Raw genomic sequence first — 8,794 nt, 5'->3', positions numbered from 1 at the left:
CATCTCCCGCCAGTTCCCAGGTGTTGCTGAAGTGGCTTTCTGGGGACCTCAGCCCTGAGAACAAACCCTGGCTTGTGGCAGTTGAGACAACTGGTCAGAGAGAACTGGTGAATAAAGCAGGCAACCTGTTCTGGGCCCCAGGCTCCCCACCGCCCCTCGGAAGGCTCCCATGCTGGGGTTAATGCTCTGCTGTCACCACCCACTGGATATTGTTCATTTTTGAACCAGAGGTCTTGTATTTTCTTTTTGCACTGAGCCCCATAAATGATGTAGCCAGTCCTGTCCCTAGTTTTGGTTCTACAAGTAAGCTCTGGCTCATGAACAAATGTCATTTGGAAAAGGCATCTGAAAAACCACTAAGAGCCTCTCAGCTGCTTCTACACCCGAGAAATAGGAGTATTTAGAAATTGTTCTCTGTTACAGACATTCTGCCAGTCTGCTGGTCTACCCGGCAGGAGCCGGTGTGTGTAAGAGGGCAAGCCCCTGGCCAGCAAGATCCTACCTAGGTTCTGGCAAAGGGCTGGCTTTGCTTCTGCAGCACAGGATTAACTGAACATCCTATCTCCTCTGAAACTTTCTTTTCAAAAGGTGTCTAAGCATACAGGACAGTACCATAACACCACCTGGACCAAAACCAGACATGCTCTAGGAGGGGAAATCTGGCCACAACACTATGTGGAACCCTCCTGCCCCGTAACAGGTTTGTCTCCCGCAGTCTGAATTGAGCGCGTTGCTCACGTGAAGGGTTCTTACACTGAACCAGGTGCCGAAGGCAGCGCTCTGCACACGGAGGATGAGACAGCCTCCACCCCTGCCAGGCAGAATTCTCACAAGTCGTGCCCATTGCCAAGAGGGCTGTGCTAAGTTCAGATCAAGGCAGTATCTGCTATTTTCAGAAGGACTGAAACCAGAATCTAAATCCTCGAGTCCCATTGCTTTGGTGGATCCCATCTTAATTGACTGCTTAGGGACTAAATAAAATTTGAATTTCTTAATCCCTTTGATACCAGTGACAACTGACATCCGAAACCATGTCTTCCTTCGGGCTACTCACGATAATGATGCTTTAAAATATCAGGGAACTAAATTGCTGTCCCATTGTGTCACCTGCTGGTTTTGTCCTGCGCTTACATTCAGACCCACAGGGTTAGCTCAGGCTACACGAAGAGCATGGTGTTTGTTCCACGTCACCTCCGTGCCAAACCACTTCTGCCCTCGTCTCTGTCAGCTGAGCCCAAAGGAGGAGAGCAGTACTTGGCACACAGCTTCTCAGGACACAATGGTCTCACGCTAACATTCTACTGGGCTTGAAATGAAAACGACAATTCTGTATTTCCCGGTGAAGGAAGCGCTGACGAATGGTTTGGTTCGGGTTTTCAGAAACAAACATAGAAAATCTGGAGGTCTCGCGGGGAAAGGAAAGAGTGGGAAAGAAGCCAGATGAGAGGCAGTGGGCAGGATGCTTCTCGCCATGATCACCGTCCACAGTCGCTCGCAGGGTGACCAGGAAATGTGTCTCCAAGCCGGGATGCATCTGAAGGGGCAGGGTCAGGAACGACCACCCTGTTGATTACACGCTTCTTACCTGCAGGGCGTGTGTTACCTGTTGGGACTGCAAAGATGCCAAAAATGCAGTTTCTTCCATAGGAGGCTTAAATGCAGTTCAGTGGGGTGAGTGGGTAATAGCTCAGGGATACAGCACATGCTTAGCAGGCGCGAGGTCCTGGGTTCAATCCCCAGTCCCTCCATTAAAAAAAATAGTAAAACCCCAGTTTAGGTAGTGAAATTATGTGAAGTCTTCACTGCTGGCTGAAACTGTTAAATTCAGGCTCCTGAGAAATGCAGGTAAGCCAAGGACATGATACACATAAAGGACTCAGAGCAGCGAGAAAGTAGAAACAGGCCTTGGACGCCAGTGCCATGCTGTGGATTGGAATTAAAACGGCAGTTCTCGAAGTAAAGGACTGTGCGACTCACTAGATGTGAGAAGACGAGGGGGCTGAGCCTGTGTCACTAGCAGAGTGGACCACTAGTGACACAAATAGGGGTGCTTAGAAGGGCGGCCCTTACCCGCATGTCTTACATTGCTTTCACACCAGGGCGTCCAACTGGCCTGCCTTGTGTTTCCATGGCTGCATCATACTCCGCGGCACAGCTGTACCGAGGCTGTTTTGTTTTTGTCAAGCTTTACACTTCCGGCTCTAAAGTCCTCTCCTTGTGCATCCGCACCTTATAAACGTCAGAAGAAGATGTGTGACTTGGTAACTGTGTGCTTTGAGGATGCCGTGCATTTGGCATGAAAAACGTGTATCAAAAGGCATCCGTAAAGTCTGACTTGGTGAACCAAACTTTTCTGTTCAGAAAACACTGAGTAGTTCCTACATGCAGGTCACAGGTCATGGTGCTTTGGTCTTGACTTAAGGAATTTAGAATCAAATAGAGAGATACACATGCAAAAAAAACACATGTAATTATATATATGTATATATAAAATACATATTGCAATTAAATATTTTGTAATTAAACATGGATACTAAGTGATCTTGTAAGTTATGTTGATAAGTACATGCTGAGTGTGAACGTATGTGTGTAGCACATTACCATATATTACTACTTATATTTAAAATATCAATTTACCGCACATTAGATGCATCATTTCTGCTTCCGCCTGTTGCTTCCCCTTACCTTTTCCTTTTCCTTCGTGCTCTTACTCTTTTGTCCTCCTCCTCCTCACCTTCCTTCTCCTTCCTTGCATTTTCTTAATTAAATTTTATTTTTAACTGAGTTATATTTTTTTAATTTAACTTTATTTTTGAGTGATATTTTTCACTGAATTTTATTTTTGAGGTGTATTTTTAAATTTTATTTTATTTTTAACTGAGTTATATCATTGCTTTTTAACCGCAATACAAAAAGTCTTCCAGTCCCATTTTTCCAGGGACCTACTATAATCCTTAGAGATAAAAGAATATTCCCTGAGATTTGGGAATCGGCTTTTAGTCTGCCTCTTTCATTGTTAACCTAAAAGAAACCCCTTTATCTTCTTAATTTGTCCAGTGATTTTTTTTTCTTTCTCTAATATTTCCTTTTTCCAGTACAAAATTACATGTAAGAGTCAGCTCTCGCTAGTGCCCAGATCGATCTCGGGTGTGAATTTGCGCAGCACTGGAGAGCAGGAGAGCTGGAACACGCGGGGTCTGAAATTCAGCAGGCCCTCACCATCCCTCTTTCACCAACAATTTCTTTATGTGGTTGGGCCGTGGAGGTCATGAGGTCAGCATCCCATGTTAGACTCCCTCGTGAGCTGGTCAGAGTCCTGAACTTCTGTGCTTTTAATCCAGACACACCTTCTCTCCAGAACACAGACCTTGGACAGGAAGCAAGAGTGCACCTGAGGGACCACCCAGCGGGAAGAAGGGAGGACACAAGGGCCCGGGGGCAGCTCTCCTCCCGCACGTGGCTCCCTGGAACTGCTCAGGTGTGGTCGGTGAGAAAGTCTGCGTGCACAGGCCAGGTGTACCGTCTGCCCCTCCCTGGTTATGCTCCTGCAGCACACGGTAATTCATGGTTTGCCCTTCCTGAGAAGGAGTGTAAAGGAGAGAGAGAGAAAGAAAGAAAGGAGGAAGAGAAAGAGGAGTGGGAAGGGGAGGAGAAAAGAGAGAGCTTAATCGCAGATGTCACAACAGCACTGTCTAAGCCCCCTGTCGTCTGGGAAGGGAATCCCCAGGGCCAGAGTTGGGCCGGCCAGACTGGCTGCCCACTGTGAGGCTCCGTCTAGGAGTGAAAGGCAGAAAGTAAGTTTTGTAGAAAACAAATGGAAGACAGCGCATGCATCCTATAGAGGTGAAACCTGACAGAGAACCAGGGCATGAGAAACTGGTGCAAAGAAACAGAAGAATGGGTGTGTACTCAGTCCATTCTGTCCCCGAGCAGGACACACCCCACATCACTCCCTGTGCAGTCCTTCCGTCCTGGGTCCAGAAGCTCGTCTCTGACAATGGAGGGACTCTCCAGCCTTGACGACCAGGGTCTGGGGGAGTCTGACGGGGCATCCCGTCTCCCCCCATCGCCACCCACCCCCTCACCTTCTCCTTCACACACACACTTTCCACCTGTGAAACAGTGTAAAAGCAAACGTAGGGCAATCTTAAGGGGAAAAAATAAGGCCCAAAGGAGGTGTTCCCTGTGAAGAATATGAGAGAAGCGTGAAAGGGGCCGAGGCAGGCGGGCCCACCTGCCGTCCCGTCTGCTGGGACCCCGGCCAGAGACCGCAACTCAGGACAAGAGGAGCAGTAACAAACGATCAGGTGCTTCTGTTTCCAGACATTATTTTCTCACACGTCGTTTTCCGGGATGAGGGCGCCTGATCGTTGAAAGTGGCCAAATCCCCTGCTCCTCCCCTGTACAGGGGGGCTGGGCTGGCTCGGCCAGACGACCACCGAGGAGCTCCGGGGGGTTGTTAGGTTCCCAGGGGCCAGAGCCAAGAGCAACAGCTTTCACCTAGATTGATGGGGGATGCAGCAGATGGAGAGACTGCACCTGAATTTGTACGCTGAGCAGCATTGAGAACCCAGAGGAACACCAAGCTGGAGAAGCCAGAATCAGAGACAAAGGGCTGAGTGTGTGGAAGCAGAGCCCTGTGTCCCAGCGGAGCGGTGAGGCGCCCCCAGGGAGAGGTGAGGCACCCCCAGGGAGAGGCTGGTCTCAGCGCGTGGGTCCCCGGGCAGCACTGGGTGGGCAAGAAACCGTCGTCCACCCAGCCACTGATCTGTCAGCAGCTGTCAGAAAGCACACCCGCCCCGCCATCCCACACAGTTTCTTTGGTGTGTGTTGTTTTGGTTTTAGGCACAGAGTCGTCTCTAAGTCTGTGTAAGGGAAAGAATGGAGTAAGACATTTTTCTCAAGGCAACCAAAATCCACAGTCCTGCCTGTCACGGGTATAACGTTTAGAGCTTCTTAAGTCACTGAATCCATTAGCCGTGCTTGGGAGACTGAGACCAGAAAGCCAGACTCACAGGGGCTTAAACAAATAATGTTTATTTTCCTGTTTCCTGATCCTTTGTTTGTTTTCCACAGTTTTTATAGCGGAACCACAAAGACTTCTTTTTTCTTTTAATTAAGTTTTTTTGTTTGTTTTGGGGGGAAGGTAATGAGGTTTATGTATTTATTTATTTTAATAAAGGTACTGGGGATTGAATCCAGGACCCCCTGCACGCTAAGCATGCGCTCTACCCCTGAGCTATCCCCTCCCCCCACAAAGACTTATTTATCAAGGTTGTACCTCTCAATATTTACCATATGAAACCTGAGAAATTTGATGAATGTTTATTAATTCATTTTAGAAAAACCATAGCAAACCCATTATGTGGTCACATACATTTCACACAAGGAATATATTTTTATGAAACGTAACTATTTTTCAAAAAAAATGAGTACAGTAGCATTGTTTTGCCTTGGTGCATGTTTCTTTATCGTGTATCTTAACAGAAGGCAGCTGAAGTCTCCTGTCTGCTCCTGCAGGCTGATCATCCACGCCGTACAGCGTGGGGAAACTTGCCTGTCCGCTCACGAGAGGACGGGAGCGGCAGCGACCAGCACCGTCTCAGTGCTGGGAAAACAGCTCCGACCCGCGCGGGCCTCGGGCCGCTCTGGGAACCGCCGCGCGTGGATGTGGTCGGTCATTAGCTTGGAAGTCCCTGTGTTAGCCACCAACAAGTGAGCGTCTGCCGTGGTCTCATTTTCCAGTTTTGGGTTTTGCCTTCTACTTGCATAACTAAATGGCCAATTCAGGTGATAGCCAGAGGGCCAAGAATCCGTCTTCCCCAGGCTCATGGGCAGTTCTTCATGGCTTACCAAACAGGAAGCGACCAGCGGTTTGGGATACACGGGCTCATTTTGGTCTCCCTGACACGCAGGAGTCAGCGGGGATGGGGGTGGGTATAACTCGGTGGCAGAGCGCATGCTCGGCGTGCTCACGGTCCTGGGTTCGATCCCCAGGGCCTCGGTTAAGGGGAAAACCAACAGCAGCAACAAAAAGTCACAGGGTCCTTTCGGTTATGGCTCAGGTAAGTGATGTCTGTGCTTCCCTCTCCCAGGCTTCTCTGCACGGAGGCGCTTCCCTCCCGAGCTCACAGCACAAGAGTAGGATGCGAGCGGGGAAGATGCATGACCTCCACGTCTGGCTTTTGTTTGCTCCAGGCTGCGCAGCATACCTGTTCTGCAGGCATGACGGAAGACGTGGTGGATGACGTCCCAGTTTACCCCTGCAATCTTCCGCAGCTCCCAGGATCAAACCTAAGACACTCAGTCAACTGTTGTCAACAGTCAGCCCCACGTAAGTGTGAGAAAGTTCACAGGGCAGCCCTGGGGAGGGAGGTCTGTGTCATCTTCCCTAAGTGCCTCAGAGGTTCGTTCTGATGTGTCAGGAGCATTGTGGGCAAACTGCAGGGAAAGCCAGACAAGGCCTCCATCAAAATCCAAGATGCGAGGAGGGTACAGCTCAGCGGCAGAGCGCATGCCGAGCACGCGGGGGATCCTGGGTTCCGTCCCCAGTACCCCCACGGAAAAAACAATAAATACACAAAACATAAACCTGATTACCCCACCCCCCACCCCCACCAAAAGTCCAAGATCTGTGCCAGTGGTTTTCTGAAGAAGCGCTGGGGTTTGCAGGTGAGGGGCAGAATCTCTCCGGTGCCTTTTCAAACGCTCCCTGCTGGTTCCTTCCCCCAGCCTCCTAACGGCGGACCATTCCACGCCCCCAACCCGGGCTGCCAATCACTGATCTGGGTTGTTGGGAAAGAGCTTTATTAAATTTAAATTTAGCATGTGAGGCTGTGGATAACCCGATCTCTGTCTCTGAGAAACAACTGTTTACTATTCCAACATTCCAGAAACCGGGCAACCGGCGAAGGGAGGATGGCCAAGCTGAGCGCGCGGAGCTCCTGCGCAGCTGCTCCGGAGGGGACCCCCGCCCGGCGCGCGCCCAGCTGCCCGGCTCGGTGTCCAGGTTAGGAGGGGTCCGCCGCCGAGGACTCCTCAGGAGCCCGAACGGGCAGCCGGGGCCTATTTTTGCCGGTCCTGAGGATTAGTAAGAAAGGAAATTCCATAAAGCCCATGTAACTCTCAGAAGGGATTTCGTCCCACTGTTTTCGTCGTCTTTCTGATGCTATTTCTGGGTGGTCCCCCCCCCCCACTTACGTTTATGGACCTGGAACAGAATAGCGATAAAATGAAAGTGATTGTCCTAGAGAGAGATTCCTGGGTGGGGACGCGGTAGGACGGCAGCCTGAAGCTGCAGCAGGAGTCGCGGGGGCGCTGAAGCCCTGGGTGCCCTTGTGGGGGAGGATTTTTATTCCACTGTCACTTACTCTAGGGAGAAGGTGACGCGGGTTACAGCTACCTACATACTGGGGCTGAATTTGTCCCTGAGCACGGAGAAACTGCCTTGCTCGCACATCCTTTTTGAGACAGTTGCTGCGGGCAAATGTTTAGACCCTCTTCTTCTAAATCACACGCACGGACATGACACTCGGAGTGGGAGTGGGCGCCCTCGACCGCAGCGGCAACAAACATCCCCGGTGTCCCCACCAGTGGCATTACAGACGTGCCGCGTGATCCTCACAGCTAAAATGAGACTGCAGACGTGGAGGGAATGGAAAGTGATGACGCAGGACACCTGAACAGTGCGGTAACCTCAGATGACGTTGTCGGCCAAGACTACATGAGCTGAATGGACGGGAGCGGAGTGCCTGTGACCACATCGTGGACCGGGAATGTGATGACGTCGCGTGTTCTTCCCTGCTTGGAGTGGCCCACCAGCCTGCTTGTGGACTAGAAAACAAAGCTTGTAGACGTCATCAGTATTTGAGGTTGGAAATGTGCCCCAGACGAGGATAGAGTTTATGCACTTAAAGGGTATGTTTTAGCAAAACTTACCCACATCCAACTCTTCTGTGGTCATCTTTAACACTTCTGTTCAGCAGACAACAAATACCTATTCAGTCCTTCCATGTCAAGGCACTGTGCTAAAATCAGACAAATACACAAAGAGAAAACAGACTTGGAACCTGCCCTGAAAAGGATTACAAGCCAGCAGGAGAGGACATATACATAGAGTTATCCCACGTGCCCACATATAAATATGTCTTCCCACTTCTTACAGTGGTCCAGTACCTTTCCTTAAGTACATTCTACATAAATAAATGAATCAGAGACAGGAAAGCAAGGCTATTTTTATGGGGGATGCACAGAAATATGCTCCTGGAAAATTTTCTCCCCCAGAATTCTGGAAGCCAGAGTGAGATTTCAGAACCTTCTTTTTAACAGCCATTAGTTGCTGGTAGCACAAAACTGACGGTGAGATATCATGCTCAAAAAAATAAACAAACCCTATACAAATAGCTAATGTATTCTCCTTACAGAACTGAATGAACGAGGTCTTTATCAGATGACTTTGTAAGCGCACAGGCCTCTCTGACTCCGCAGTAATTTCTGCAGGGACCCAGGGGGAGGAGGCTGCAGCTCACTGTCCAGCCACTTGGGGCGCTCTGTAGCTGAATGGAGATTTTTCCACATCATTCTCTGGGAGGAACAGCTCTTTTAGGACCTTGTGCACTGGGGTAATGAGCCTGAAAAGTGCGTCACAGCCTGCGTGCTGGCGAGCATCAGGTATTGTCCTTGTCTCCTGCATAAAATCCCCCTGAACCCTTCGTGTCTTGAAGGAAGCACCACCATTTGTTTGTTCGTGATGTTGCAAATCTGGGCAGGGCCTGGGGTGGTGGGGGGGCGACTT

General features: G+C 49.9%; 1 long non-coding RNA gene across 2 annotated transcripts; it reads left to right on the top strand.

The window, feature by feature from the left end:
* The first annotated feature begins 5,690 nt into the window (after window positions 1–5,690).
* On the top strand, window positions 5,691–8,463 carry LOC140699731 (uncharacterized). Of its 2 annotated transcripts, none has more exons than XR_012077977.1 (3): window positions 5,691–5,790; window positions 6,096–6,334; window positions 6,894–8,463. It is a non-coding gene; the product is annotated as an uncharacterized lncRNA (long non-coding RNA). The 2 variants fall into 2 exon arrangements; XR_012077978.1 differs by lacking the exon at window positions 5,691–5,790 and adding an exon at window positions 5,935–6,065 and having other exon boundaries at window positions 6,199–6,334.
* The last annotated feature ends 331 nt before the right edge of the window (window positions 8,464–8,794 follow it).

The sequence above is a fragment of the Vicugna pacos genome, chromosome 11, assembly GCF_048564905.1.
Source record: "Vicugna pacos chromosome 11, VicPac4, whole genome shotgun sequence".
In the NCBI taxonomy this organism is placed as follows: Eukaryota; Metazoa; Chordata; class Mammalia; order Artiodactyla; family Camelidae; genus Vicugna; species Vicugna pacos.
This window is presented reverse-complemented; position numbering and strand designations above follow the sequence as displayed.